This window comes from Pelobates fuscus, chromosome 2 (genome assembly GCF_036172605.1).
Source record: "Pelobates fuscus isolate aPelFus1 chromosome 2, aPelFus1.pri, whole genome shotgun sequence".
Taxonomy (NCBI): domain Eukaryota; kingdom Metazoa; phylum Chordata; class Amphibia; order Anura; family Pelobatidae; genus Pelobates; species Pelobates fuscus.
The window spans coordinates 353,234,460-353,262,189 of NC_086318.1; the positions used below are offsets into that span (position 1 = coordinate 353,234,460).

The 27,730-nt window shown below is 42.9% G+C and overlaps 33 non-coding genes across 33 annotated transcripts; all 33 read right to left on the bottom strand.

Annotated features, from left to right (window-relative positions):
• Positions 1–301: 301 nt before the first annotated feature.
• On the bottom strand, positions 302–442 carry LOC134593239 (U4 spliceosomal RNA). The gene has a single exon (XR_010089749.1). It is a non-coding gene; the product is annotated as a U4 spliceosomal RNA (small nuclear RNA).
• An 888-nt stretch (positions 443–1,330) lies between these two features.
• On the bottom strand, positions 1,331–1,497 carry LOC134590643 (U1 spliceosomal RNA). Its single transcript, XR_010087536.1, has one exon. It is a non-coding gene; the product is annotated as a U1 spliceosomal RNA (small nuclear RNA).
• A 469-nt stretch (positions 1,498–1,966) lies between these two features.
• LOC134593547 (U4 spliceosomal RNA) lies at positions 1,967–2,107 on the bottom strand. The gene has a single exon (XR_010090013.1). It is a non-coding gene; the product is annotated as a U4 spliceosomal RNA (small nuclear RNA).
• Positions 2,108–3,007: 900 nt separating this feature from the next.
• On the bottom strand, positions 3,008–3,174 carry LOC134590644 (U1 spliceosomal RNA). Its single transcript, XR_010087537.1, has one exon. It is a non-coding gene; the product is annotated as a U1 spliceosomal RNA (small nuclear RNA).
• Positions 3,175–3,645: 471 nt separating this feature from the next.
• Positions 3,646–3,786, bottom strand: LOC134592183 (U4 spliceosomal RNA). The gene has a single exon (XR_010088845.1). It is a non-coding gene; the product is annotated as a U4 spliceosomal RNA (small nuclear RNA).
• Positions 3,787–4,685: 899 nt separating this feature from the next.
• On the bottom strand, positions 4,686–4,852 carry LOC134589788 (U1 spliceosomal RNA). The gene has a single exon (XR_010086810.1). It is a non-coding gene; the product is annotated as a U1 spliceosomal RNA (small nuclear RNA).
• Positions 4,853–5,321: 469 nt separating this feature from the next.
• Positions 5,322–5,462, bottom strand: LOC134593240 (U4 spliceosomal RNA). Its single transcript, XR_010089750.1, has one exon. It is a non-coding gene; the product is annotated as a U4 spliceosomal RNA (small nuclear RNA).
• An 888-nt stretch (positions 5,463–6,350) lies between these two features.
• Positions 6,351–6,517, bottom strand: LOC134589789 (U1 spliceosomal RNA). The gene has a single exon (XR_010086811.1). It is a non-coding gene; the product is annotated as a U1 spliceosomal RNA (small nuclear RNA).
• Positions 6,518–6,989: 472 nt separating this feature from the next.
• Positions 6,990–7,130, bottom strand: LOC134592653 (U4 spliceosomal RNA). The gene has a single exon (XR_010089249.1). It is a non-coding gene; the product is annotated as a U4 spliceosomal RNA (small nuclear RNA).
• Positions 7,131–8,029: 899 nt separating this feature from the next.
• LOC134590313 (U1 spliceosomal RNA) lies at positions 8,030–8,196 on the bottom strand. Its single transcript, XR_010087256.1, has one exon. It is a non-coding gene; the product is annotated as a U1 spliceosomal RNA (small nuclear RNA).
• Positions 8,197–8,665: 469 nt separating this feature from the next.
• LOC134592184 (U4 spliceosomal RNA) lies at positions 8,666–8,806 on the bottom strand. The gene has a single exon (XR_010088846.1). It is a non-coding gene; the product is annotated as a U4 spliceosomal RNA (small nuclear RNA).
• An 898-nt stretch (positions 8,807–9,704) lies between these two features.
• LOC134591122 (U1 spliceosomal RNA) lies at positions 9,705–9,871 on the bottom strand. Its single transcript, XR_010087946.1, has one exon. It is a non-coding gene; the product is annotated as a U1 spliceosomal RNA (small nuclear RNA).
• Positions 9,872–10,343: 472 nt separating this feature from the next.
• Positions 10,344–10,484, bottom strand: LOC134592186 (U4 spliceosomal RNA). The gene has a single exon (XR_010088847.1). It is a non-coding gene; the product is annotated as a U4 spliceosomal RNA (small nuclear RNA).
• An 898-nt stretch (positions 10,485–11,382) lies between these two features.
• LOC134591214 (U1 spliceosomal RNA) lies at positions 11,383–11,549 on the bottom strand. Its single transcript, XR_010088024.1, has one exon. It is a non-coding gene; the product is annotated as a U1 spliceosomal RNA (small nuclear RNA).
• A 472-nt stretch (positions 11,550–12,021) lies between these two features.
• Positions 12,022–12,162, bottom strand: LOC134593590 (U4 spliceosomal RNA). Its single transcript, XR_010090050.1, has one exon. It is a non-coding gene; the product is annotated as a U4 spliceosomal RNA (small nuclear RNA).
• Positions 12,163–13,061: 899 nt separating this feature from the next.
• LOC134591309 (U1 spliceosomal RNA) lies at positions 13,062–13,228 on the bottom strand. Its single transcript, XR_010088107.1, has one exon. It is a non-coding gene; the product is annotated as a U1 spliceosomal RNA (small nuclear RNA).
• A 471-nt stretch (positions 13,229–13,699) lies between these two features.
• LOC134592696 (U4 spliceosomal RNA) lies at positions 13,700–13,840 on the bottom strand. Its single transcript, XR_010089285.1, has one exon. It is a non-coding gene; the product is annotated as a U4 spliceosomal RNA (small nuclear RNA).
• Positions 13,841–14,739: 899 nt separating this feature from the next.
• LOC134591158 (U1 spliceosomal RNA) lies at positions 14,740–14,906 on the bottom strand. The gene has a single exon (XR_010087976.1). It is a non-coding gene; the product is annotated as a U1 spliceosomal RNA (small nuclear RNA).
• Positions 14,907–15,377: 471 nt separating this feature from the next.
• LOC134592654 (U4 spliceosomal RNA) lies at positions 15,378–15,518 on the bottom strand. The gene has a single exon (XR_010089250.1). It is a non-coding gene; the product is annotated as a U4 spliceosomal RNA (small nuclear RNA).
• Positions 15,519–16,417: 899 nt separating this feature from the next.
• Positions 16,418–16,584, bottom strand: LOC134590376 (U1 spliceosomal RNA). Its single transcript, XR_010087310.1, has one exon. It is a non-coding gene; the product is annotated as a U1 spliceosomal RNA (small nuclear RNA).
• Positions 16,585–17,054: 470 nt separating this feature from the next.
• On the bottom strand, positions 17,055–17,195 carry LOC134592187 (U4 spliceosomal RNA). The gene has a single exon (XR_010088848.1). It is a non-coding gene; the product is annotated as a U4 spliceosomal RNA (small nuclear RNA).
• Positions 17,196–18,083: 888 nt separating this feature from the next.
• LOC134590831 (U1 spliceosomal RNA) lies at positions 18,084–18,250 on the bottom strand. Its single transcript, XR_010087698.1, has one exon. It is a non-coding gene; the product is annotated as a U1 spliceosomal RNA (small nuclear RNA).
• A 477-nt stretch (positions 18,251–18,727) lies between these two features.
• On the bottom strand, positions 18,728–18,868 carry LOC134593737 (U4 spliceosomal RNA). The gene has a single exon (XR_010090172.1). It is a non-coding gene; the product is annotated as a U4 spliceosomal RNA (small nuclear RNA).
• An 887-nt stretch (positions 18,869–19,755) lies between these two features.
• LOC134590378 (U1 spliceosomal RNA) lies at positions 19,756–19,922 on the bottom strand. The gene has a single exon (XR_010087311.1). It is a non-coding gene; the product is annotated as a U1 spliceosomal RNA (small nuclear RNA).
• Positions 19,923–20,392: 470 nt separating this feature from the next.
• Positions 20,393–20,533, bottom strand: LOC134592188 (U4 spliceosomal RNA). Its single transcript, XR_010088849.1, has one exon. It is a non-coding gene; the product is annotated as a U4 spliceosomal RNA (small nuclear RNA).
• Positions 20,534–21,421: 888 nt separating this feature from the next.
• Positions 21,422–21,588, bottom strand: LOC134590832 (U1 spliceosomal RNA). The gene has a single exon (XR_010087699.1). It is a non-coding gene; the product is annotated as a U1 spliceosomal RNA (small nuclear RNA).
• A 477-nt stretch (positions 21,589–22,065) lies between these two features.
• Positions 22,066–22,206, bottom strand: LOC134593738 (U4 spliceosomal RNA). The gene has a single exon (XR_010090173.1). It is a non-coding gene; the product is annotated as a U4 spliceosomal RNA (small nuclear RNA).
• An 899-nt stretch (positions 22,207–23,105) lies between these two features.
• LOC134591218 (U1 spliceosomal RNA) lies at positions 23,106–23,271 on the bottom strand. Its single transcript, XR_010088027.1, has one exon. It is a non-coding gene; the product is annotated as a U1 spliceosomal RNA (small nuclear RNA).
• Positions 23,272–23,741: 470 nt separating this feature from the next.
• Positions 23,742–23,882, bottom strand: LOC134593460 (U4 spliceosomal RNA). The gene has a single exon (XR_010089939.1). It is a non-coding gene; the product is annotated as a U4 spliceosomal RNA (small nuclear RNA).
• An 888-nt stretch (positions 23,883–24,770) lies between these two features.
• LOC134590834 (U1 spliceosomal RNA) lies at positions 24,771–24,937 on the bottom strand. The gene has a single exon (XR_010087700.1). It is a non-coding gene; the product is annotated as a U1 spliceosomal RNA (small nuclear RNA).
• A 480-nt stretch (positions 24,938–25,417) lies between these two features.
• LOC134592697 (U4 spliceosomal RNA) lies at positions 25,418–25,558 on the bottom strand. Its single transcript, XR_010089286.1, has one exon. It is a non-coding gene; the product is annotated as a U4 spliceosomal RNA (small nuclear RNA).
• Positions 25,559–26,457: 899 nt separating this feature from the next.
• Positions 26,458–26,624, bottom strand: LOC134590212 (U1 spliceosomal RNA). Its single transcript, XR_010087168.1, has one exon. It is a non-coding gene; the product is annotated as a U1 spliceosomal RNA (small nuclear RNA).
• A 470-nt stretch (positions 26,625–27,094) lies between these two features.
• LOC134592189 (U4 spliceosomal RNA) lies at positions 27,095–27,235 on the bottom strand. The gene has a single exon (XR_010088850.1). It is a non-coding gene; the product is annotated as a U4 spliceosomal RNA (small nuclear RNA).
• Between the last annotated feature and the right edge of the window lie 495 nt (positions 27,236–27,730).

A 27,730-nucleotide genomic window follows, 5' to 3' on the forward strand; every position in this document is an offset into this window, starting at 1 on the left:
AGTAATTTTAGTGCCTTCAGGTGGTTAGGTGTGAATAATGTAGCTGGATTCAGGGTGCGAAGGAGCAATTTGCATAAAGGCAAATGCTAGGCCAATGAGCCGAAGGATGGGAATTCGTAGCATGTAGTGAGAATAGTGTGCTGCCGGAAACAAGTGAATTCAGTGGGAGAGAAAGGTAAAAGGGAAATGCTAAGAAGCCAGCGGAAGGAATGGTGCAACAGAGCTCAGGAAGAAACGGGAGTCACGTAAGACACGCCCTAGACATGGGGCGCCATAAACTTTTATTAAACCAATCTTTCAGTCTCCTTAGAGCCTGTCAAAAATTGCCAATGCTGACTGTATTTCAAGTCATCATGGCAGGGTATTGGGTAAAGTTTTCAATTAGCAATAATCACGCCTCGGATTGACCTCATGGGCTACGATACTGCCACTGCGCAAAGCTAGCTGTTCAAGTGGGCCAGCTTTTAAGAGCTACCACGTAAGGAAACTTTAAGACAGCGGTGAGAAAAAGTTCATGACCATAAGCCATTGCAAAGGATTATGGGAGGCAATATTCTAATTAGGCCCGCTTCCTCCTACAGGGAAGCTTAAACCCCAACAAATTCCTCGGTTTTCTTATATGGCATCTTGGAATGGTTCCAAACCTATAACAGAGAGTGAGGGCAACCATATCTTGCAGCAAACCTTGTACAATTTTTTTTCTCTCTTTGGAAACAGTTTTGCCAAGATTCTACTACAGCAGCCATTAGGCAGAGTACACAATCCGCTGGTCTACGTTCGTCCTCAAAGTCACACATTTCATGACTCCATCGATAGGAATGACCCTTGCCTAGCACCTGTCTTCTCTTCATCCACACTCAACAGGGCTGAAAGAACATTTGTGGTGGCTTTTTCAAAATTCCATGGTGTTCATTAGTAAGTGCTAGCGACCACCCAGCTATTCCTAAGGTTTGGTCTGATTGTCTCAAGCGGCAATTCACTGCCTTGATCCAGAAAATCTTTTTTTCCCAGAAATTCAATCAAACGTTACGTTCTGTTGGAAGACGTTATATAGGTCTCCAATCCTTTATTTCTTCCATTGCATTGAAGCATACAATAAATCAAAAGAAGTCAGGATAAAAAAAAAGCTGAAAAGTTAAAATAAAAAGTGAAATTCTGGCTTAAAACTGGTCTCCAGAAAACATAGATAATAAAAATGATCAAACCTAGGAAATGATTGTCGCTGCCTGCTTGATGTGGAAAGTAAGAGCCAAAGAAGACGGGTGCCGTGGCTGAAATTATCCTTCGTCAGAATTGGTGAAGTCCTCTATTTTTGTCAAACAAGCAAACACAGGGGAAAGCACGAACGCAGTCCCCCACTACCATAAATTATGCAGTCGAGTTTCCCACATTTGAGGAAATCGCAGAGGTCAACTGGTACGGAGTGCAATGAACCAGCCTCACTCTGGGAGAGCCACCTTAGGGATCATGGCTATTGCTCCCCTGCCAGGTAAGTATGACATGACGGGTACATTCAAAGGCACGCCCGCTGGGAAGCCTTTCCTTTAGGCTGTGGTGAAATAATAAAGCAAGTTAAAAAAAAAAAAGCAAATAAATAATCCAAATGATAGAAGGCTACAAAAGATTACCAAACCTCGTGGCTGATCGTTGTTTTCCTTAGCTACCAGTAATTTTAGTGCCTTCAGGTGGTTAGGTGTGAATAATTGAGCTGGATTCAGGGTGCGAAGGAGCAATTTGCATAAAGGCAAATGCTAGGCCAATGAGCCGAAGGATGGGAATTCGTAGCATGTAGTGAGAATAGTGTGCTGCCGGAAACAAGTGAATTCAGTGGGAGAGAAAGGTAAAAGGGAAATGCTAAGAAGCCAGCGGAAGGAATGGTGCAACAGAGCTCAGGAAGAAACGGGAGTCACGTAAGACACGCCCTAGACATGGGGCGCCATAAACTTTTATTAAACCAATCTTTCAGTCTCCTTAGAGCCTGTCAAATATTGCCAATGCTGACTGTATTTCAAGTCATCATGGCGGGGTATTTGGTAAAGTTTTCAATTAGCAATAATCACGCCTCGGATTGACCTCATGGGCTACGATACTGCCACTGCGCAAAGCTAGCTGTTCAAGTGGGCCAGCTTTTAAGAGCTACCACGTAAGGAAACTTTAAGACAGCGGTGAGAAAAAGTTCATGACCATAAGCCATTGCAAAGGATTATGGGAGGCAATATTCTAATTAGGCCCACTTCCTCCTACAGGGAAGCTTAAACCCCAACAAATTCCTCGGTCTTCTTATATGGCATCTTGGAATGGTTCCAAACCTATAACAGAGAGTGAGGGCAACCATATCTTGCAGCAAACCTTGTACATTTTTTTTTTCTCTCTTTGGAAACAGTTTTGCCAAGATTCTACTACAGCAGCCATTAGGCAGAGTACACAATCCGCTGGTCTACGTTCGTGCCCAAAGTCACACATTTCATGACTCCATCGATAGGAATGACCCTTGCCTAGCACCTGTCTTCTCTTCATCCACACTCAACAGGGCTGAAAGAACATTTGTGGTGGCTTTTTCAAAATTCCATGGTGTTCATTAGTAAGTGCTAGCGACCACCCAGCTATTCCTAAGGTTTGGTCTGATTGTCTCAAGCGGCAATTCACTGCCTTGATCCAGAAAATCTTTTTTTCCCAGAAATTCAATCAAACGTTACGTTCTGTTGGAAGACGTAATATAGGTCTCCAATTCTTTATTTCTTCCATTGCATTTAAGCATACAATAAATCAAAATAAGTCAGGATAAAAAAATGTAGAAAAAAAAGCTGAAAAGTTAAAATAAAAAGTGAAATTCTGGCTTAAAACTGGTCTCCAGAAAACATAGATAATAAAAATGATCAAACCTAGGAAATGATTGTCGCTGCCTGTTTGATGTGGAAAGTAAGAGCCAAAGAAGACGGGTGCCGTGGCTGAAATTATCCTTCGTCAGAATTGGTGAAGTCCTCTATTTTTGTCAAACAAGCAAACACAGGGGAAAGCACGAACGCAGTCCCCCACTACCATAAATTATGCAGTCGAGTTTCCCACATTTGAGGAAATCGCAGAGGTCAACTGGTACGGAGTGCAATGAACCAGCCTCACTCTGGGAGAGCCACCTTAGGGATCATGGCTATTGCTCCCCTGCCAGGTAAGTATGACATGACGGGTACATTCAAAGGCACGCCCGCTGGGAAGCCTTTCCTTTAGGCTGTGGTGAAATAATAAAGCAAGTTAAAAAAAAAAAAAAGCAAATAAATAATCCAAATGATAGAAGGCTACAAAAGATTACCAAACCTCGTGGCTGATCGTTGTTTTCCTTAGCTACCAGTAATTTTAGTGCCTTCAGGTGGTTAGGTGTGAATAATTGAGCTGGATTCAGGGTGCGAAGGAGCAATTTGCATAAAGGCAAATGCTAGGCCAATGAGCCGAAGGATGGGAATTCGTAGCATGTAGTGAGAATAGTGTGCTGCCGGAAACAAGTGGATTCAGTGGGAGAGAAAGGTAAAAGGGAAATGCTAAGAAGCCAGCGGAAGGAATGGTGCAACAGAGCTCAGGAAGAAACGGGAGTCACGTAAGACACGCCCTAGACATGGGGCGCCATAAACTTTTATTAAACCAATCTTTCAGTCTCCTTAGAGCCTGTCAAAAATTGCCAATGCTGACTGTATTTCAAGTCATCATGGCGGGGTATTGGGTAAAGTTTTCAATTAGCAATAATCACGCCTCGGATTGACCTCATGGGCTACGATACTGCCACTGCGCAAAGCTAGCTGTTCAAGTGGGCCAGCTTTTAAGAGCTACCACGTAAGGACACTTTAAGACAGCGGTGAAAAAAAGTTCATGACCATAAGCCATTGCAAAGGATTATGGGAGGCAATATTCTAATTAGGCCCGCTTCCTCCTACAGGGAAGCTTAAACCCCAACAAATTCCTCGGTCTTCTTATATGGCATCTTGGAATGGTTCCAAACCTATAACAGAGAGTGAGGGCAACCATATCTTGCAGCAAACCTTGTACAATTTTTTTTCTCTCTTTGGAAACAGTTTTGCCAAGATTCTACTACAGCAGCCATTAGGCAGAGTACACAATCCGCTGGTCTACGTTCGTCCCCAAAGTCACACATTTCATGACTCCATCGATAGGAATGACCCTTGCCTAGCACCTGTCTTCTCTTCATCCACACTCAACAGGGCTGAAAGAACATTTGTGGTGGCTTTTTCAAAATTCCATGGTGTTCATTAGTAAGTGCTAGCGACCACCCAGCTATTCCTAAGGTTTGGTCTGATTGTCTCAAGCGGCAATTCACTGCCTTGATCCAGAAAATCTTTTTTTCCCAGAAATTCAATCAAACGTTACGTTCTGTTGGAAGACGTAATATAGGTCTCCAATTCTTTATTTCTTCCATTGCATTGAAGCATACAATAAATCAAAAGAAGTCAGGATAAAAAAATAATGAAAAAAAAGCTGAAAAGTTAAAATAAAAAGTGAAATTCTGGCTTAAAACTGGTCTCCAGAAAACATAGATAATAAAAATGATCAAGCCTAGGAAATGATTGTCGCTGCCTGCTTGATGCGGAAAGTAAGAGCCAAAGAAGACGGGTGCCGTGGTTGAAATTATCCTTCGTCAGAATTGGTGAAGTTCTCTATTTTTGTCAAACAAGCAAACACAGGGGAAAGCGCGAACGCAGTCCCCCACTACCATAAATTATGCAGTCGAGTTTCCCACATTTGAGGAAATCGCAGAGGTCAACTGGTACGGAGTGCAATGAACCAGCCTCACTCTGGGAGAGCCACCTTAGGGATCATGGCTATTGCTCCCCTGCCAGGTAAGTATGACATGACGGGTACATTCAAAGGCACGCCCGCTGGGAAGCCTTTCCTTTAGGCTGTGGTGAAATAATAAAGCAAGTTAAAAAAAAAAAAGCAAATAAATAATCCAAATGATAGAAGGCTACAAAAGATTACCAAACCTCGTGGCTGATCGTTGTTTTCCTTAGCTACCAGTAATTTTAGTGCCTTCAGGTGGTTAGGTGTGAATAATGTAGCTGGATTCAGGGTGCGAAGGAGCAATTTGCATAAAGGCAAATGCTAGGCCAATGAGCCGAAGGATGGGAATTCGTAGCATGTAGTGAGAATAGTGTGCTGCCGGAAACAAGTGAATTCAGTGGGAGAGAAAGGTAAAAGGGAAATGCTAAGAAGCCAGCGGAAGGAATGGTGCAACAGAGCTCAGGAAGAAACGGGAGTCACGTAAGACACGCCCTAGACATGGGGCGCCATAAACTTTTATTAAACCAATCTTTCAGTCTCCTTAGAGCCTGTCAAAAATTGCCAATGCTGACTGTATTTCAAGTCATCATGGCAGGGTATTGGGTAAAGTTTTCAATTAGCAATAATCACGCCTCGGATTGACCTCATGGGCTACGATACTGCCACTGCGCAAAGCTAGCTGTTCAAGTGGGCCAGCTTTTAAGAGCTACCACGTAAGGAAACTTTAAGACAGCGGTGAGAAAAAGTTCATGACCATAAGCCATTGCAAAGGATTATGGGAGGCAATATTCTAATTAGGCCCGCTTCCTCCTACAGGGAAGCTTAAACCCCAACAAATTCCTCGGTTTTCTTATATGGCATCTTGGAATGGTTCCAAACCTATAACAGAGAGTGAGGGCAACCATATCTTGCAGCAAACCTTGTACAATTTTTTTTCTCTCTTTGGAAACAGTTTTGCCAAGATTCTACTACAGCAGCCATTAGGCAGAGTACACAATCCGCTGGTCTACGTTCGTCCTCAAAGTCACACATTTCATGACTCCATCGATAGGAATGACCCTTGCCTAGCACCTGTCTTCTCTTCATCCACACTCAACAGGGCTGAAAGAACATTTGTGGTGGCTTTTTCAAAATTCCATGGTGTTCATTAGTAAGTGCTAGCGACCACCCAGCTATTCCTAAGGTTTGGTCTGATTGTCTCAAGCGGCAATTCACTGCCTTGATCCAGAAAATCTTTTTTTCCCAGAAATTCAATCAAACGTTACGTTCTGTTGGAAGACGTTATATAGGTCTCCAATCCTTTATTTCTTCCATTGCATTGAAGCATACAATAAATCAAAAGAAGTCAGGATAAAAAAAAAGCTGAAAAGTTAAAATAAAAAGTGAAATTCTGGCTTAAAACTGGTCTCCAGAAAACATAGATAATAAAAATGATCAAACCTAGGAAATGATTGTCGCTGCCTGCTTGATGTGGAAAGTAAGAGCCAAAGAAGACGGGTGCCGTGGCTGAAATTATCCTTCGTCAGAATTGGTGAAGTTCTCTATTTTTGTCAAACAAGCAAACACAGGGGAAAGCGCGAACGCAGTCCCCCACTACCATAAATTATGCAGTCGAGTTTCCCACATTTGAGGAAATCGCAGAGGTCAACTGGTACGGAGTGCAATGAACCAGCCTCACTCTGGGAGAGCCACCTTAGGGATCATGGCTATTGCTCCCCTGCCAGGTAAGTATGACATGACGGGTACATTCAAAGGCACGCCCGCTGGGAAGCCTTTCCTTTAGGCTGTGGTGAAATAATAAAGCAAGTTAAAAAAAAAAAAAAAAGCAAATAAATAATCCAAATGATAGAAGGCTACAAAAGATTACCAAATGTCGTGGCTGATCGTTGTTTTCCTTAGCTACCAGTAATTTTAGTGCCTTCAGGTGGTTAGGTGTGAATAATTGAGCTGGATTCAGGGTGCGAAGGAGCAATTTGCATAAAGGCAAATGCTAGGCCAATGAGCCGAAGGATGGGAATTGTAGCATGGAGTGAGAATAGTGTGCTGCCGGAAACAAGTGGATTCAGTGGGAGAGAAAGATAAAAGGGAAATGCTAAGAAGCCAGCGGAAGGAATGGTGCAACAGAGCTCAGGAAGAAACGGGAGTCACGTAAGACACGCCCTAGACATGGGGCGCCATAAACTTTTATTAAACCAATCTTTCAGTCTCCTTAGAGCCTGTCAAAAATTGCCAATGCTGACTTTATTTCAAGTCATCATGGCGGGATATTGGGTAAAGTTTTCAATTAGCAATAATCACGCCTCGGATTGACCTCATGGGCTACGATGCTGCCACTGCGCAAAGCTAGCTGTTCAAGTGGGCCAGCTTTTAAGAGCTACCACGTAAGGACACTTTAAGACAGCCGTGAGAAAAAGTTCATGACCATAAGCCATTGCAAAGGATTATGGGAGGCAATATTCTAATTAGGCCCGCTTCCTCCTACAGGGAAGCTTAAACCCCAACAAATTCCTCGGTCTTCTTATATGGCATCTTGGAATGGTTCCAAACCTATAACAGAGAGTGAGGGCAACCATATCTTGCTGCAAACCTTGTACAATTTTTTTTCTCTCTTTGGAAACAGTTTTGCCAAGATTCTACTACAGCAGCCATTAGGCAGAGTACACAATCCGCTGGTCTACGTTCGTCCCCAAAGTCACACATTTCATGACTCCATCGATAGGAATGACCCTTGCCTAGCACCTGTCTTCTCTTCATCCACACTCAACAGGGCTGAAAGAACATTTGTGGTGGCTTTTTCAAAATTCCATGGTGTTCATTAGTAAGTGCTAGCGACCACCCAGCTATTCCTAAGGTTTGGTCTGATTGTCTCAAGCGGCAATTCACTGCCTTGATCCAGAAAATCTTTTTTTCCCAGAAATTCAATCAAACGTTACGTTCTGTTGGAAGACATAATATAGGTCTCCAATTCTTTATTTCTTCCATTGCATTGAAGCATACAATAAATCAAAAGAAGTCAGGATAAAAAAATAATGAAAAAAAAGCTGAAAAGTTAAAATAAAAAGTGAAATTCTGGCTTAAAACTGGTCTCCAGAAAACATAGATAATAAAAATGATCAAGCCTAGGAAATGATTGTCGCTGCCTGCTTGATGCGGAAAGTAAGAGCCAAAGAAGACGGGTGCCGTGGTTGAAATTATCCTTCGTCAGAATTGGTGAAGTTCTCTATTTTTGTCAAACAAGCAAACACAGGGGAAAGCGCGAACGCAGTCCCCCACTACCATAAATTATGCAGTCGAGTTTCCCACATTTGAGGAAATCGCAGAGGTCAACTGGTACGGAGTGCAATGAACCAGCCTCACTCTGGGAGAGCCACCTTAAGGATCATGACTATTGCTCCCCTGCCAGGTAAGTATGACATGACGGGTACATTCAAAGGCACGCCCGCTGGGAAGCCTTTCCTTTAGGCTGTGGTGAAATAATAAAGCAAGTTAAAAAAAAAAAAGCAAATAAATAATCCAAATGATAGAAGGCTACAAAAGATTACCAAACCTCGTGGCTGATCGTTGTTTTCCTTAGCTACCAGTAATTTTAGTGCCTTCAGGTGGTTAGGTGTGAATAATTGAGCTGGATTCAGGGTGCGAAGGAGCAATTTGCATAAAGGCAAATGCTAGGCCAATGAGCCGAAGGATGGGAATTCGTAGCATGGAGTGAGAATAGTGTGCTGCCGGAAACAAGTGAATTCAGTGGGAGAGAAAGGTAAAAGGGAAATGCTAAGAAGCCAGCGGAAGGAATGGTGCAACAGAGCTCAGGAAGAAACGGGAGTCACGTAAGACACGCCCTAGACATGGGGCGCCATAAACTTTTATTAAACCAATCTTTCAGTCTCCTTAGAGCCTGTCAAAAATTGCCAATGCTGACTGTATTTCAAGTCATCATGGCGGGGTATTGGGTAAAGTTTTCAATTAGCAATAATCACGCCTCGGATTGACCTCATGGGCTACGATACTGCCACTGCGCAAAGCTAACTGTTCAAGTGGGCCAGCTTTTAAGAGCTACCACGTAAGGACACTTTAAGACAGCGGTGAGAAAAAGTTCATGACCATAAGCCATTGCAAAGGATTATGGGAGGCAATATTCTAATTAGGCCCGCTTCCTCCTACAGGGAAGCTTAAACCCCAACAAATTCCTCGGTCTTCTTATATGGCATCTTGGAATGGTTCCAAATCTATAACAGAGAGTGAGGGCAACCATATCTTGCAGCAAACCTTGTACAATTTTTTTTCTCTCTTTGGAAACAGTTTTGCCAAGATTCTACTACAGCAGCCATTAGGCAGAGTACACAATCGCTGGTCTACGTTCGTCCCCAAAGTCACACATTTCATGACTCCATCGATAGGAATGACCCTTGCCTAGCACCTGTCTTCTCTTCATCCACACTCAACAGGGCTGAAAGAACATTTGTGGTGGCTATTTCAAAATTCCATGGTGTTCATTAGTAAGTGCTAGCAACCACCCAGCTATTCCTAAGGTTTGGTCTGATTGTCTCAAGCGGAAATTCACTGCCTTGATCCAGAAAATCTTTTTTTCCCAGAAATTCAATCAAACGTTAAGTTCTGTTGGAAGACGTAATATAGGTCTCCAATTCTTTATTTCTTCCATTGCATTGAAGCATACAATAAATCAAAAGAAGTCAGGATAAAAAAATGATGAAAAAAAAACTGAAAAGTTAAAATAAAAAGTGAAATTCTGGCTTAAAACTGGTCTCCAGAAAACATAGATAATAAAAATGATCAAGCCTAGGAAATGATTGTCGCTGCCTGCTTGATGCGGAAAGTAAGAGCCAAAGAAGACAGGTGCCGTGGTTGAAACTATCCTTCGTCAGAATTGGTGAAGTTCTCTATTTTTGTCAAACAAGCAAACACAGGGGAAAGCGCGAACGCAGTCCCCCACTACGATAAATTATGCAGTCGAGTTTCCCACATTTGAGGAAATCGCAGAGATCAACTGGTACGGAGTGCAATGAACCAGCCTAACTCTGGGAGAGCCACCTTAGGGATCATGGCTATTGCTCCCCTGCCAGGTAAGTATGACATGACGGGTACATTCAAAGGCACGCCTGCTGGGAAGCCTTTCCTTTAGGCTGTGGTGAAATAATAAAGCAAGTTAAAAAAAAAAAAAAAGCAAATAAATAATCCAAATGATAGAAGGCTACAAAAGATTACCAAACCTCGTGGCTGATCGTTGTTTTCCTTAGCTACCAGTAATTTTAGTGCCTTCAGGTGGTTAGGTGTGAATAATTGAGCTGGATTCAGGGTGCGAAGGAGCAATTTGCATAAAGGCAAATGCTAGGCCAATGAGCCGAAGGATGGGAATTCGTAGCATGTAGTGAGAATAGTGTGCTGCCGGAAACAAGTGAATTCAGTGGGAGAGAAAGGTAAAAGGGAAATGCTAAGAAGCCAGCGGAAGGAATGGTGCAACAGAGCTCAGGAAGAAACGGGAGATACGTAAGACACGCCCTAGACATGGGGCGCCATAAACTTTTATTAAACCAATCTTTCAGTCTCCTTAGAGCCTGTCAAAAATTGCCAATGCTGACTGTATTTCAAGTCATCATGGCGGGGTATTGGGTAAAGTTTTCAATTAGCAATAATCACGCCTCGGATTGACCTCATGGGCTACGATACTGCCACTGCGCAAAGCTAGCTGTTCAAGTGGGCCAGCTTTTAAGAGCTACCACGTAAGGACACTTTAAGACAGCGGTGAGAAAAAGTTCATGACCATAAGCCATTGCAAAGGATTATGGGAGGCAATATTCTAATTAGGCCCGCTTCCTCCTACAGGGAAGCTTAAACCCCAACAAATTCCTCGGTCTTCTTATATGGCATCTTGGAATGGTTCCAAATCTATAACAGAGAGTGAGGGCAACCATATCTTGCAGCAAACCTTGTACAATTTTTTTTCTCTCTTTGGAAACAGTTTTGCCAAGATTCTACTACAGCAGCCATTAGGCAGAGTACACAATCGCTGGTCTACGTTCGTCCCCAAAGTCACACATTTCATGACTCCATCGATAGGAATGACCCTTGCCTAGCACCTGTCTTCTCTTCATCCACACTCAACAGGGCTGAAAGAACATTTGTGGTGGCTATTTCAAAATTCCATGGTGTTCATTAGTAAGTGCTAGCAACCACCCAGCTATTCCTAAGGTTTGGTCTGATTGTCTCAAGCGGAAATTCACTGCCTTGATCCAGAAAATCTTTTTTTCCCAGAAATTCAATCAAACGTTAAGTTCTGTTGGAAGACGTAATATAGGTCTCCAATTCTTTATTTCTTCCATTGCATTGAAGCATACAATAAATCAAAAGAAGTCAGGATAAAAAAATGATGAAAAAAAAGCTGAAAAGTTAAAATAAAAAGTGAAATTCTGGCTTAAAACTGGTCTCCAGAAAACATAGATAATAAAAATGATCAAGCCTAGGAAATGATTGTCGCTGCCTGCTTGATGCGGAAAGTAAGAGCCAAAGAAGACGGGTGCCGTGGTTGAAACTATCCTTCGTCAGAATTGGTGAAGTTCTCTATTTTTGTCAAACAAGCAAACACAGGGGAAAGCGCGAACGCAGTCCCCCACTACGATAAATTATGCAGTCGAGTTTCCCACATTTGAGGAAATCGCAGAGATGAACTGGTACAGAGTGCAATGAACCAGCCTCACTCTGGGAGAGCCACCTTAGGGATCATGGCTATTGCTCCCCTGCCAGGTAAGTATGACATGACGGGTACATTCAAAGGCACGCCTGCTGGGAAGCCTTTCCTTTAGGCTGTGGTGAAATAATAAAGCAAGTTTAAAAAAAAAAAAAAGCAAATAAATAATCCAAATGATAGAAGGCTACAAAAGATTACCAAACCTCGTGGCTGATCGTTGTTTTCCTTAGCTACCAGTAATTTTAGTGCCTTCAGGTGGTTAGGTGTGAATAATTGAGCTGGATTCAGGGTGCGAAGGAGCAATTTGCATAAAGGCAAATGCTAGGCCAATGAGCCGAAGGATGGGAATTCGTAGCATGTAGTGAGAATAGTGTGCTGCCGGAAACAAGTGAATTCAGTGGGAGAGAAAGGTAAAAGGGAAATGCTAAGAAGCCAGCGGAAGGAATGGTGCAACAGAGCTCAGGAAGAAACGGGAGTCACGTAAGACACGCCCTAGACATGGGGCGCCATAAACTTTTATTAAACCAATCTTTCAGTCTCCTTAGAGCCTGTCAAAAATTGCCAATGCTGACTGTATTTCAAGTCATCATGGCGGGGTATTGGGTAAAGTTTTCAATTAGCAATAATCACGCCTTGGATTGACCTCATGGGCTACGATACTGCCACTGCGCAAAGCTAGCTGTTCAAGTGGGCCAGCTTTTAAGAGCTACCACGTAAGGACACTTTAAGACAGCGGTGAGAAAAAGTTCATGACCATAAGCCATTGCAAAGGATTATGGGAGGCAATATTCTAATTAGGCCCGCTTCCTCCTACAGGGAAGCTTAAACCCCAACAAATTCCTCGGTCTTCTTATATGGCATCTTGGAATGGTTCCAAACCTATAACAGAGAGTGAGGGCAACCATATCTTGCAGCAAACCTTGTACAATTTTTTTTCTCTCTTTGGAAACGGTTTTGCCAAGATTCTACTACAGCAGCCATTAGGCAGAGTACACAATCCGCTGGTCTACGTTCGTCCCCAAAGTCACACATTTCATGACTCCATCGATAGGAATGACCCTTGCCTAGCACCTGTCTTCTCTTCATCCACACTCAACAGGGCTGAAAGAACATTTGTGGTGGCTTTTTCAAAATTCCATGGTGTTCATTAGTAAGTGCTAGCGACCACCCAGCTATTCCTAAGGTTTGGTCTGATTGTCTCAAGCGGCAATTCACTGCCTTGATCCAGAAAATCTTTTTTTCCCAGAAATTCAATCAAACGTTACGTTCTGTTGGAAGACGTAATATAGGTCTCCAATTCTTTATTTCTTCCATTGCATTGAAGCATACAATAAATCAAAAGAAGTCAGGATAAAAAAATGATGAAAAAAAAGCTGAAAAATTAAAATAAAAAGTGAAATTCTGGCTTAAAACTGGTCTCCAGAAAACATAGATAATAAAAATGATCAAGCCTAGGAAATGATTGTCGCTGCCTGCTTGATGTGGAAAGTAAGAGCCAAATAAGACGGGTGCCGTGGCTGAAATTATCCTTCGTCAGAATTGGTGAAGTTCTCTATTTTTGTCAAACAAGCAAACACAGGGGTAAGCGCGAACGCAGTCCCCCACTACAATAAATTATGCAGTCAAGTTTCCCACATTTGAGGAAATCGCAGAGGTCAACTGGTACGGAGTGCAATGAACCAGCCTCACTCTGGGAGAGCCACCTTAGGGATCATGGCTATTGCTCCCCTGCCAGGTAAGTATGACATGACGGGTACATTCAAAGGCACGCCCGCTGGGAAGCCTTTCCTTTAGGCTGTGGTGAAATAATAAAGCAAGTTAAAAAAAAAAAAAAGCAAATAAATAATCCAAATGATAGAAGGCTACAAAAGATTACCAAACCTCGTGGCTGATCGTTGTTTTCCTTAGCTACCAGTAATTTTAGTGCCTTCAGGTGGTTAGGTGTGAATAATTGAGCTGGATTCAGGGTGCGAAGGAGCAATTTGCATAAAGGCAAATGCTAGGCCAATGAGCCGAAGGATGGGAATTCGTAGCATGGAGTGAGAATAGTGTGCTGCCGGAAACAAGTGGATTCAGTGGGAGAGAAAGGTAAAAGGGAAATGCAAGGAAGCCAGCGGAAGGAATGGTGCAACAGAGCTCAGGAAGAAACAGGAGTCACGTAAGACACGCCCTAGACATGGGGCGCCATAAACTTTTTTTAAACCAATCTTTCAGTCTCCTTAGAGCCTGTCAAAAATTGCCAATGCTGACTGTATTTCAAGTCATCATGGCGGGGTATTGGGTAAAGTTTTCAATTAGCAATAATCACGCCTCGGATTGACCTCATGGGCTACGATACTGCCACTGCGCAAAGTTAACTGTTCAAGTGGGCCAGCTTTTAAGAGCTACCACGTAAGGACACTTTAAGACAGCGGTGAGAAAAAGTTCATGACCATAAGCCATTGCAAAGGATTGTGGGAGGCAATATTCTAATTAGGCCCGCTTCCTCCTACAGGGAAGCTTAAACCCCAACAAATTCCTCGGTCTTCTTATATGGCATCTTGGAATGGTTCCAAACCTATAACAGAGAGTGAGGGCAACCATATCTTGCAGCAAACCTTGTACAATTTTTTTTCTCTCTTTGGAAACAGTTTTGCCAAGATTCTACTACAGCAGCCATTAGGCAGAGTACACAATCCGCTGGTCTACGTTCGTCCCCAAAGTCACACATTTCATGACTCCATCGATAGGAATGACCCTTGCCTAGCACCTGTCTTCTCTTCATCCACACTCAACAGGGCTGAAAGAACATTTGTGGTGGCTTTTTCAAAATTCCATGGTGTTCATTAGTAAGTGCTAGCGACCACCCAGCTATTCCTAAGGTTTGGTCTGATTGTCTCAAGCGGCAATTCACTGCCTTGATCCAGAAAATCTTTTTTTCCCAGAAATTCAATCAAACGTTACGTTCTGTTGGAAGACGTAATATAGGTCTCCAATTCTTTATTTCTTCCATTGCATTGAAGCATACAATAAATCAAAAGAAGTCAGGATAAAAAAATGATGAAAAAAAAGCTGAAAAATTAAAATAAAAAGTGAAATTCTGGCTTAAAACTGGTCTCCAGAAAACATAGATAATAAAAATGATCAAGCCTAGGAAATGATTGTCGCTGCCTGCTTGATGCGGAAAGTAAGAGCCAAAGAAGACGGGTGCCGTGGCTGATATTATCCTTCGTCAGAATTGGTGAAGTTCTCTATTTTTGTCAAACAAGCAAACACAGGGGAAAGCGCGAACGCAGTCCCCCACTACCATAAATTATGCAATCGAGTTTCCCACATTTGAGGAAATCGCAGAGGTCAATTGGTACAGAGTGCAATGAACCAGCCTCACTCTGGGAGAGCCACCTTAGGGATCATGGCTATTGCTCCCCTGCCAGGTAAGTATGACATGACGGGTACATTCAAAGGCACGCCCGCTGGGAAGCCTTTCCTTTAGGCTGTGGTGAAATAATAAAGCAAGTTAAAAAAAAAAAAAAGCAAATAAATAATCCAAATGATAGAAGGCTACAAAAGATTACCAAACCTCGTGGCTGATCGTTGTTTTCCTTAGCTACCAGTAATTTTAGTGCCTTCAGGTGGTTAGGTGTGAATAATTGAGCTGGATTCAGGGTGCGAAGGAGCAATTTGCATAAAGGCAAATGCTAGGCCAATGAGCCGAAGGATGGGAATTCGTAGCATGGAGTGAGAATAGTGTGCTGCCGGAAACAAGTGGATTCAGTGGGAGAGAAAGGTAAAAGGGAAATGCAAGGAAGCCAGCGGAAGGAATGGTGCAACAGAGCTCAGGAAGAAACAGGAGTCACGTAAGACAAGCCCTAGACATGGGGCGCCATAAACTTTTTTTAAACCAATCTTTCAGTCTCCTTAGAGCCTGTCAAAAATTGCCAATGCTGACTGTATTTCAAGTCATCATGGCGGGGTATTGGGTAAAGTTTTCAATTAGCAATAATCACGCCTCGGATTGACCTCATGGGCTACGATACTGCCACTGCGCAAGGTTAACTGTTCAAGTGGGCCAGCTTTTAAGAGCTACCACGTAAGGACACTTTAAGACAGCGGTGAGAAAAAGTTCATGACCATAAGCCATTGCAAAGGATTGTGGGAGGCAATATTCTAATTAGGCCCGCTTCCTCCTACAGGGAAGCTTAAACCCCAACAAATTCCTCGGTCTTCTTATATGGCATCTTGGAATGGTTCCAAACCTATAACAGAGAGTGAGGGCAACCATATCTTGCAGCAAACCTTGTACAATTTTTTTTCTCTCTTTGGAAACGGTTTTGCCAAGATTCTACTACAGCAGCCATTAGGCAGAGTACACAATCCGCTGGTCTACGTTCGTCCCCAAAGTCACACATTTCATGACTCCATCGATAGGAATGACCCTTGCCTAGCACCTGTCTTCTCTTCATCCACACTCAACAGTGCTGAAAGAACATTTGTGGTGGCTTTTTCAAAATTCCATGGTGTTCATTAGTAAGTGCTAGCGACCACCCAGCTATTCCTAAGGTTTGGTCTGATTGTCTCAAGCGGCAATTCACTGCCTTGATCCAGAAAATCTTTTTTTCCCAGAAATTCAATCAAACGTTACGTTCTGTTGGAAGACGTAATATAGGTCTCCAATTCTTTATTTCTTCCATTGCATTGAAGCATACAATAAATCAAAAGAAGTCAGGATAAAAAAATGATGAAAAAAAAGCTGAAAAATTAAAATAAAAAGTGAAATTCTGGCTTAAAACTGGTCTCCAGAAAACATAGATAATAAAAATGATCAAGCCTAGGAAATGATTGTCGCTGCCTGCTTGATGCGGAAAGTAAGATCCAAAGAAGACGGGTGCCGTGGCTGAAATTATCCTTCGTCAGAATTGGTGAAGTTCTCTATTTTTGTCAAACAAGCAAACACAGGGGAAAGCGCGAACGCAGTCCCCCACTACCATAAATTATGCAGTCGAGTTTCCCACATTTGAGGAAATCGTAGAGGTCAACTGGTACGGAGTGCAATGAACCAGCCTCACTCTGGGAGAGCCACCTTAGGGATCATGGCTATTGCTCCCCTGCCAGGTAAGTATGACATGACGGGTACATTCAAAGGCACGCCCGCTGGGAAGCCTTTCCTTTAGGCTGTGGTGAAATAATAAAGCAAGTTAAAAAAAAAAAAAGCAAATAAATAATCCAAATGATAGAAGGCTACAAAAGATTACCAAACCTCGTGGCTGATCGTTGTTTTCCTTAGCTACCAGTAATTTTAGTGCCTTCAGGTGGTTAGGTGTGAATAATTGAGCTGGATTCAGGGTGCGAAGGAGCAATTTGCATAAAGGCAAATGCTCGGCCAATGAGCCGAAGGATGGGAATTCGTAGCATGTAGTGAGAATAGTGTGCTGCCGGAAACAAGTGAATTCAGTGGGAGAGAAAGGTAAAAGGGAAATGCTAAGAAGCCAGCGGAAGGAATGGTGCAACAGAGCTCAGGAAGAAACGGGAGTCACGTAAGACACGCCCTAGACATGGGGCGCCATAAACTTTTATTAAACCAATCTTTCAGTCTCCTTAGAGCCTGTCAAAAATTGCCAATGCTGACTGTATTTCAAGTCATCATGGCGGGGTATTGGGTAAAGTTTTCAATTAGCAATAATCACGCCTCGGATTGACCTCATGGGCTACGATACTGCCACTGCGCAAAGCTAGCTGTTCAAGTGGGCCAGCTTTTAAGAGCTACCACGTAAGGACACTTTAAGACAGCGGTGAGAAAAAGTTCATGACCATAAGCCATTGCAAAGGATTATGGGAGGCAATATTCTAATTAGGCCCGCTTCCTCCTACAGGGAAGCTTAAACCCCAACAAATTCCTCGGTCTTCTTATATGGCATCTTGGAATGGTTCCAAACCTATAACAGAGAGTGAGGGCAACCATATCTTGCAGCAAACCTTGTACAATTTTTTTTCTCTCTTTGGAAACAGTTTTGCCAAGATTCTACTACAGCAGCCATTAGGCAGAGTACACAATCCGCTGGTCTACGTTCGTCCCCAAAGTCACACATTTCATGACTCCATCGATAGGAATGACCCTTGCCTAGCACCTGTCTTCTCTTCATCCACACTCAACAGGGCTGAAAGAACATTTGTGGTGGCTTTTTCAAAATTCCATGGTGTTCATTAGTAAGTGCTAGCGACCACCCAGCTATTCCTAAGGTTTGGTCTGATTGTCTCAAGCGGCAATTCACTGCCTTGATCCAGAAAATCTTTTTTTCCCAGAAATTCAATCAAACGTTACGTTCTGTTGGAAGACGTAATATAGGTCTCCAATTCTTTATTTCTTCCATTGCATTGAAGCATACAATAAATCAAAAGAAGTCAGGATAAAAAAAAAGCTGAAAAGTTAAAATAAAAAGTGAAATTCTGGCTTAAAACTGGTCTCCAGAAAACATAGATAATAAAAATGATCAAGCCTAGGAAATGATTGTCGCTGCCTGCTTGATGTGGAAAGTAAGAGCCAAAGAAGACGGGTGCCGTGGCTGAAATTATCCTTCGTCAGAATTGGTGAAGTTCTCTATTTTTGTCAAACAAGCAAACACATGGGAAAGCGCGAACGCAGTCCCCCACTACCATAAATTATGCAGTCGAGTTTCCCACATTTGAGGAAATCGCAGAGGTCAACTGGTACGGAGTGCAATGAACCAGCCTCACTCTGGGAGAGCCACCTTAGGGATCATGGCTATTGCTCCCCTGCCAGGTAAGTATGACATGACGGGTACATTCAAAGGCACGCCCGCTGGGAAGCCTTTCCTTTAGGCTGTGGTGAAATAATAAAGCAAGTTAAAAAAAAAAAAAAAGAAGAGCAAATAAATAATCCAAATGATAGAAGGCTACAAAAGATTACCAAACCTCGTGGCTGATCGTTGTTTTCCTTAGCTACCAGTAATTTTAGTGCCTTCAGGTGGTTAGGTGTGAATAATTGAGCTGGATTCAGGGTGCGAAGGAGCAATTTGCATAAAGGCAAATGCTAGGCCAATGAGCCGAAGGATGGGAATTCGTAGCATGTAGTGAGAATAGTGTGCTGCCGGAAACAAGTGAATTCAGTGGGAGAGAAAGGTAAAAGGGAAATGCTAAGAAGCCAGCGGAAGGAATGGTGCAACAGAGCTCAGGAAGAAACGGGAGTCACGTAAGACACGCCCTAGACATGGGGCGCCATAAACTTTTATTAAACCAATCTTTCAGTCTCCTTAGAGCCTGTCAAAAATTGCCAATGCTGACTGTATTTCAAGTCATCATGGCGGGGTATTGGGTAAAGTTTTCAATTAGCAATAATCACGCCTCGGATTGACATCATGGGCTACGATACTGCCACTGCGCAAAGCTAGCTGTTCAAGTGGGCAAGCTTTTAAGAGCTACCACGTAAGGACACTTTAAGACAGCGGTGAGAAAAAGTTCATGACCATAAGCCATTGCAAAGGATTATGGGAGGCAATATTCTAATTAGGCCCGCTTCCTCCTACAGGGAAGCTTAAACCCCAACAAATTCCTCGGTCTTCTTATATGGCATCTTGGAATGGTTCCAAACCTATAACAGAGAGTGAGGGCAACCATATCTTGCAGCAAACCTTGTACAATTTTTTTTCTCTCTTTGGAAACGGTTTTGCCAAGATTCTACTACAGCAGCCATTAGGCAGAGTACACAATCCGCTGGTCTACGTTCGTCCCCAAAGTCACACATTTCATGACTCCATCGATAGGAATGACCCTTGCCTAGCACCTGTCTTCTCTTCATCCACACTCAACAGGGCTGAAAGAACATTTGTGGTGGCTTTTTCAAAATTCCATGGTGTTCATTAGTAAGTGCTAGCGACCACCCAGCTATTCCTAAGGTTTGGTCTGATTGTCTCAAGCGGCAATTCACTGCCTTGATCCAGAAAATCTTTTTTTCCCAGAAATTCAATCAAACGTTACGTTCTGTTGGAAGACGTAATATAGGTCTCCAATTCTTTATTTCTTCCATTGCATTGAAGCATACAATAAATCAAAAGAAGTCAGGATAAAAAAAAGCTGAAAAATTAAAATAAAAAGTGAAATTCTGGCTTAAAACTGGTCTCCAGAAAACATAGATAATAAAAATGATCAAGCCTAGGAAATGATTGTCGCTGCCTGCTTGATGCGGAAAGTAAGAGCCAAAGAAGACGGGTGCCGTGGCTGAAATTATCCTTCGTCAGAATTGGTGAAGTTCTCTATTTTTGTCAAACAAGCAAACACAGGGGAAAGCGCGAACGCAGTCCCCCACTACCATAAATTATGCAGTCGAGTTTCCCACATTTGAGGAAATCGTAGAGGTCAACTGGTACGGAGTGCAATGAACCAGCCTCACTCTGGGAGAGCCACCTTAGGGATCATGGCTATTGCTCCCCTGCCAGGTAAGTATGACATGACGGGTACATTCAAAGGCACGCCCGCTGGGAAGCCTTTCCTTTAGGCTGTGGTGAAATAATAAAGCAAGTTAAAAAAAAAAAAAGCAAATAAATAATCCAAATGATAGAAGGCTACAAAAGATTACCAAACCTCGTGGCTGATCGTTGTTTTCCTTAGCTACCAGTAATTTTAGTGCCTTCAGGTGGTTAGGTGTGAATAATTGAGCTGGATTCAGGGTGCGAAGGAGCAATTTGCATAAAGGCAAATGCTCGGCCAATGAGCCGAAGGATGGGAATTCGTAGCATGTAGTGAGAATAGTGTGCTGCCGGAAACAAGTGAATTCAGTGGGAGAGAAAGGTAAAAGGGAAATGCTAAGAAGCCAGCGGAAGGAATGGTGCAACAGAGCTCAGGAAGAAACGGGAGTCACGTAAGACACGCCCTAGACATGGGGCGCCATAAACTTTTATTAAACCAATCTTTCAGTCTCCTTAGAGCCTGTCAAAAATTGCCAATGCTGACTGTATTTCAAGTCATCATGGCGGGGTATTGGGTAAAGTTTTCAATTAGCAATAATCACGCCTCGGATTGACCTCATGGGCTACGATACTGCCACTGCGCAAAGCTAGCTGTTCAAGTGGGCCAGCTTTTAAGAGCTACCACGTAAGGACACTTTAAGACAGCGGTGAGAAAAAGTTCATGACCATAAGCCATTGCAAAGGATTATGGGAGGCAATATTCTAATTAGGCCCGCTTCCTCCTACAGGGAAGCTTAAACCCCAACAAATTCCTCGGTCTTCTTATATGGCATCTTGGAATGGTTCCAAACCTATAACAGAGAGTGAGGGCAACCATATCTTGCAGCAAACCTTGTACAATTTTTTTTCTCTCTTTGGAAACAGTTTTGCCAAGATTCTACTACAGCAGCCATTAGGCAGAGTACACAATCCGCTGGTCTACGTTCGTCCCCAAAGTCACACATTTCATGACTCCATCGATAGGAATGACCCTTGCCTAGCACCTGTCTTCTCTTCATCCACACTCAACAGGGCTGAAAGAACATTTGTGGTGGCTTTTTCAAAATTCCATGGTGTTCATTAGTAAGTGCTATCGACCACCCAGCTATTCCTAAGGTTTGGTCTGATTGTCTCAAGCGGCAATTCACTGCCTTGATCCAGAAAATCTTTTTTTCCCAGAAATTCAATCAAACGTTACGTTCTGTTGGAAGACGTAATATAGGTCTCCAATTCTTTATTTCTTCCATTGCATTGAAGCATACAATAAATCAAAAGAAGTCAGGATAAAAAAAAAGCTGAAAAGTTAAAATAAAAAGTGAAATTCTGGCTTAAAACTGGTCTCCAGAAAACATAGATAATAAAAATGATCAAGCCTAGGAAATGATTGTCGCTGCCTGCTTGATGTGGAAAGTAAGAACCAAAGAAGACGGGTGCCGTGGCTGAAATTATCCTTCGTCAGAATTGGTGAAGTTCTCTATTTTTGTCAAACAAGCAAACACATGGGAAAGCGCGAACGCAGTCCCCCACTACCATAAATTATGCAGTCGAGTTTCCCACATTTGAGGAAATCGCAGAGGTCAACTGGTACGGAGTGCAATGAACCAGCCTCACTCTGGGAGAGCCACCTTAGGGATCATGGCTATTGCTCCCCTGCCAGGTAAGTATGACATGACGGGTACATTCAAAGGCACGCCCGCTGGGAAGCCTTTCCTTTAGGCTGTGGTGAAATAATAAAGCAAGTTAAAAAAAAAAAAAAAGAAGAGCAAATAAATAATCCAAATGATAGAAGGCTACAAAAGATTACCAAACCTCGTGGCTGATCGTTGTTTTCCTTAGCTACCAGTAATTTTAGTGCCTTCAGGTGGTTAGGTGTGAATAATTGAGCTGGATTCAGGGTGCGAAGGAGCAATTTGCATAAAGGCAAATGCTCGGCCAATGAGCCGAAGGATGGGAATTCGTAGCATGTAGTGAGAATAGTGTGCTGCCGGAAACAAGTGAATTCAGTGGGAGAGAAAGGTAAAAGGGAAATGCTAAGAAGCCAGCGGAAGGAATGGTGCAACAGAGCTCAGGAAGAAACGGGAGTCACGTAAGACACGCCCTAGACATGGGGCGCCATAAACTTTTATTAAACCAATCTTTCAGTCTCCTTAGAGCCTGTCAAAAATTGCCAATGCTGACTGTATTTCAAGTCATCATGGCGGGGTATTGGGTAAAGTTTTCAATTAGCAATAATCACGCCTCGGATTGACATCATGGGCTACGATACTGCCACTGCGCAAAGCTAGCTGTTCAAGTGGGCAAGCTTTTAAGAGCTACCACGTAAGGACACTTTAAGACAGCGGTGAGAAAAAGTTCATGACCATAAGCCATTGCAAAGGATTATGGGAGGCAATATTCTAATTAGGCCCGCTTCCTCCTACAGGGAAGCTTAAACCCCAACAAATTCCTCGGTCTTCTTATATGGCATCTTGGAATGGTTCCAAACCTATAACAGAGAGTGAGGGCAACCATATCTTGCAGCAAACCTTGTACAATTTTTTTTCTCTCTTTGGAAACGGTTTTGCCAAGATTCTACTACAGCAGCCATTAGGCAGAGTACACAATCCGCTGGTCTACGTTCGTCCCCAAAGTCACACATTTCATGACTCCATCGATAGGAATGACCCTTGCCTAGCACCTGTCTTCTCTTCATCCACACTCAACAGGGCTGAAAGAACATTTGTGGTGGCTTTTTCAAAATTCCATGGTGTTCATTAGTAAGTGCTAGCGACCACCCAGCTATTCCTAAGGTTTGGTCTGATTGTCTCAAGCGGCAATTCACTGCCTTGATCCAGAAAATCTTTTTTTCCCAGAAATTCAATCAAACGTTACGTTCTGTTGGAAGACGTAATATAGGTCTCCAATTCTTTATTTCTTCCATTGCATTGAAGCATACAATAAATCAAAAGAAGTCAGGATAAAAAAATGATGAAAAAAAAGCTGAAAAATTAAAATAAAAAGTGAAATTCTGGCTTAAAACTGGTCTCCAGAAAACATAGATAATAAAAATGATCAAGCCTAGGAAATGATTGTCGCTGCCTACTTGATGCGGAAAGTAAGAGCCAAAGAAGACGGGTGCCGTGGCTGAAATTATCCTTCGTCAGAATTGGTGAAGTTCTCTATTTTTGTCAAACAAGCAAACACAGGGGAAAGCGCGAACGCAGTCCCCCACTACCATAAATTATGCAGTCGAGTTTCCCACATTTGAGGAAATCGCAGAGGTCAACTGGTACGGAGTGCAATGAACCAGCCTCACTCTGGGAGAGCCACTTAGGGATCATGGCTATTGCTCCCCTGCCAGGTAAGTATGACATGACGGGTACATTCAAAGGCACGCCCGCTGGGAAGCCTTTCCTTTAGGCTGTGGTGAAATAATAAAGCAAGTTAAAAAAAAAAAAAGCAAATAAATAATCCAAATGATAGAAGGCTACAAAAGATTACCAAACCTCGTGGCTGATCGTTGTTTTCCTTAGCTACCAGTAATTTTAGTGCCTTCAGGTGGTTAGGTGTGAATAATTGAGCTGGATTCAGGGTGCGAAGGAGCAATTTGCATAAAGGCAAATGCTCGGCCAATGAGCCGAAGGATGGGAATTCGTAGCATGTAGTGAGAATAGTGTGCTGCCGGAAACAAGTGAATTCAGTGGGAGAGAAAGGTAAAAGGGAAATGCTAAGAAGCCAGCGGAAGGAATGGTGCAACAGAGCTCAGGAAGAAACGGGAGTCACGTAAGACACGCCCTAGACATGGGGCGCCATAAACTTTTATTAAACCAATCTTTCAGTCTCCTTAGAGCCTGTCAAAAATTGCCAATGCTGACTGTATTTCAAGTCATCATGGCGGGGTATTGGGTAAAGTTTTCAATTAGCAATAATCACGCCTCGGATTGACCTCATGGGCTACGATACTGCCACTACGCAAAGCTAGCTGTTCAAGTGGGCCAGCTTTTAAGAGCTACCACGTAAGGACACTTTAAGACAGCGGTGAGAAAAAGTTCATGACCATAAGCCATTGCAAAGGATTATGGGAGGCAATATTCTAATTAGGCCCGCTTCCTCCTACAGGGAAGCTTAAACCCCAACAAATTCCTCGGTCTTCTTATATGGCATCTTGGAATGGTTCCAAACCTATAACAGAGAGTGAGGGCAACCATATCTTGCAGCAAACCTTGTACAATTTTTTTTCTCTCTTTGGAAACAGTTTTGCCAAGATTCTACTACAGCAGCCATTAGGCAGAGTACACAATCCGCTGGTCTACGTTCGTCCCCAAAGTCACACATTTCATGACTCCATCGATAGGAATGACCCTTGCCTAGCACCTGTCTTCTCTTCATCCACACTCAACAGGGCTGAAAGAACATTTGTGGTGGCTTTTTCAAAATTCCATGGTGTTCATTAGTAAGTGCTAGCGACCACCCAGCTATTCCTAAGGTTTGGTCTGATTGTCTCAAGCGGCAATTCACTGCCTTGATCCAGAAAATCTTTTTTTCCCAGAAATTCAATCAAACGTTACGTTCTGTTGGAAGACGTAATATAGGTCTCCAATTCTTTATTTCTTCCATTGCATTGAAGCATACAATAAATCAAAAGAAGTCAGGATAAAAAAAAAGCTGAAAAGTTAAAATAAAAAGTGAAATTCTGGCTTAAAACTGGTCTCCAGAAAATATAGATAATAAAAATGATCAAGCCTAGGAAATGATTGTCGCTGCCTGCTTGATGTGGAAAGTAAGAGCCAAAGAAGACGGGTGCCGTGGCTGAAATTATCCTTCGTCAGAATTTGTGAAGTTCTCTATTTTTGTCAAACAAGCAAACACATGGGAAAGCGCGAACGCAGTCCCCCACTACCATAAATTATGCAGTCGAGTTTCCCACATTTGAGGAAATCGCAGAGGTCAACTGGTACGGAGTGCAATGAACCAGCCTCACTCTGGGAGAGCCACCTTAGGGATCATGGCTATTGCTCCCCTGCCAGGTAAGTATGACATGACGGGTACATTCAAAGGCACGCCCGCTGGGAAGCCTTTCCTTTAGGCTGTGGTGAAATAATAAAGCAAGTTAAAAAAAAAAAAAAAAAAGAAGAGCAAATAAATAATCCAAATGATAGAAGGCTACAAAAGATTACCAAACCTCGTGGCTGATCGTTGTTTTCCTTAGCTACCAGTAATTTTAGTGCCTTCAGGTGGTTAGGTGTGAATAATTGAGCTGGATTCAGGGTGCGAAGGAGCAATTTGCATAAAGGCAAATGCTAGGCCAATGAGCCGAAGGATGGGAATTCGTAGCATGTAGTGAGAATAGTGTGCTGCCGGAAACAAGTGGATTCAGTGGGAGAGAAAGGTAAAAGGGAAATGCAAGGAAGCCAGCGGAAGGAATGGTGCAACAGAGCTCAGGAAGAAACGGTAATCACGTAAGACACGCCCTAGACATGGGGCGCCATAAACTTTTTTTAAACCAATCTTTCAGTCTCCTTAGAGCCTGTCAAAAATTGCCAATGCTGACTGTATTTCAAGTCATCATGGCGGGGTATTGGGTAAAGTTTTCAATTAGCAATAATCACGCCTCGGATTGACCTCATGGGCTACGATACTGCCACTGCGCAAAGTTAACTGTTCAAGTGGGCCAGCTTTTAAGAGCTACCACGTAAGGACACTTTAAGACAGCGGTGAGAAAAAGTTCATGACCATAAGCCATTGCAAAGGATTGTGGGAGGCAATATTCTAATTAGGCCCGCTTCCTCCTACAGGGAAGCTTAAACCCCAACAAATTCCTCGGTCTTCTTATATGGCATCTTGGAATGGTTCCAAACCTATAACAGAGAGTGAGGGCAACCATATCTTGCAGCAAACCTTGTACAATTTTTTTTCTCTCTTTGGAAACGGTTTTGCCAAGATTCTACTACAGCAGCCATTAGGCAGAGTACACAATCCGCTGGTCTACGTTCGTCCCCAAAGTCACACATTTCATGACTCCATCGATAGGAATGACCCTTGCCTAGCACCTGTCTTCTCTTCATCCACACTCAACAGGGCTGAAAGAACATTTGTGGTGGCTTTTTCAAAATTCCATGGTGTTCATTAGTAAGTGCTAGCGACCACCCAGCTATTCCTAAGGTTTGGTCTGATTGTCTCAAGCGGCAATTCACTGCCTTGATCCAGAAAATCTTTTTTTCCCAGAAATTCAATCAAACGTTACGTTCTGTTGGAAGACGTAATATAGGTCTCCAATTCTTTGTTTCTTCCATTGCATTGAAGCATACAATAAATCAAAAGAAGTCAGGATAAAAAAATGATGAAAAAAAAGCTGAAAAATTAAAATAAAAAGTGAAATTCTGGCTTAAAACTGGTCTCCAGAAAACATAGATAATAAAAATGATCAAGCCTAGGAAATGATTGTCCCTGCCTGCTTGATGCGGAAAGTAAGAGCCAAAGAAGACGGGTGCCGTGGCTGAAATTATCCTTCGTCAGAATTGGTGAAGTTCTCTATTTTTGTCAAACAAGCAAACACAGGGGAAAGCGCGAACGCAGTCCCCCACTACCATAAATTATGCAGTCGAGTTTCCCACATTTGAGGAAATCGCAGAGGTCAACTGGTACAGAGTGCAATGAACCAGCCTCACTCTGGGAGAGCCACCTTAGGGATCATGGCTATTGCTCCCCTGCCAGGTAAGTATGACATGACGGGTACATTCAAAGGCACGCCCGCTGGGAAGCCTTTCCTTTAGGCTGTGGTGAAATAATAAAGCAAGTTAAAAAAAAAAAAAGCAAATAAATAATCCAAATGATAGAAGGCTACAAAAGATTACCAAACCTCGTGGCTGATCGTTGTTTTCCTTAGCTACCAGTAATTTTAGTGCCTTCAGGTGGTTAGGTGTGAATAATTGAGCTGGATTCAGGGTGCGAAGGAGCAATTTGCATAAAGGCAAATGCTCGGCCAATGAGCCGAAGGATGGGAATTCGTAGCATGTAGTGAGAATAGTGTGCTGCCGGAAACAAGTGAATTCAGTGGGAGAGAAAGGTAAAAGGGAAATGCTAAGAAGCCAGCGGAAGGAATGGTGCAACAGAGCTCAGGAAGAAACGGGAGTCACGTAAGACACGCCCTAGACATGGGGCGCCATAAACTTTTATTAAACCAATCTTTCAGTCTCCTTAGAGCCTGTCAAAAATTGCCAATGCTGACTGTATTTCAAGTCATCATGGCGGGGTATTGGGTAAAGTTTTCAATTAGCAATAATCACGCCTCGGATTGACCTCATGGGCTACGATACTGCCACTGCGCAAAGCTAGCTGTTCAAGTGGGCCAGCTTTTAAGAGCTACCACGTAAGGACACTTTAAGACAGCGGTGAGAAAAAGTTCATGACCATAAGCCATTGCAAAGGATTATGGGAGGCAATATTCTAATTAGGCCCGCTTCCTCCTACAGGGAAGCTTAAACCCCAACAAATTCCTCGGTCTTCTTATATGGCATCTTGGAATGGTTCCAAACCTATAACAGAGAGTGAGGGCAACCATATCTTGCAGCAAACCTTGTACAATTTTTTTTCTCTCTTTGGAAACAGTTTTGCCAAGATTCTACTACAGCAGCCATTAGGCAGAGTACACAATCCGCTGGTCTACGTTCGTCCCCAAAGTCACACATTTCATGACTCCATCGATAGGAATGACCCTTGCCTAGCACCTGTCTTCTCTTCATCCACACTCAACAGGGCTGAAAGAACATTTGTGGTGGCTTTTTCAAAATTCCATGGTGTTCATTAGTAAGTGCTAGCGACCACCCAG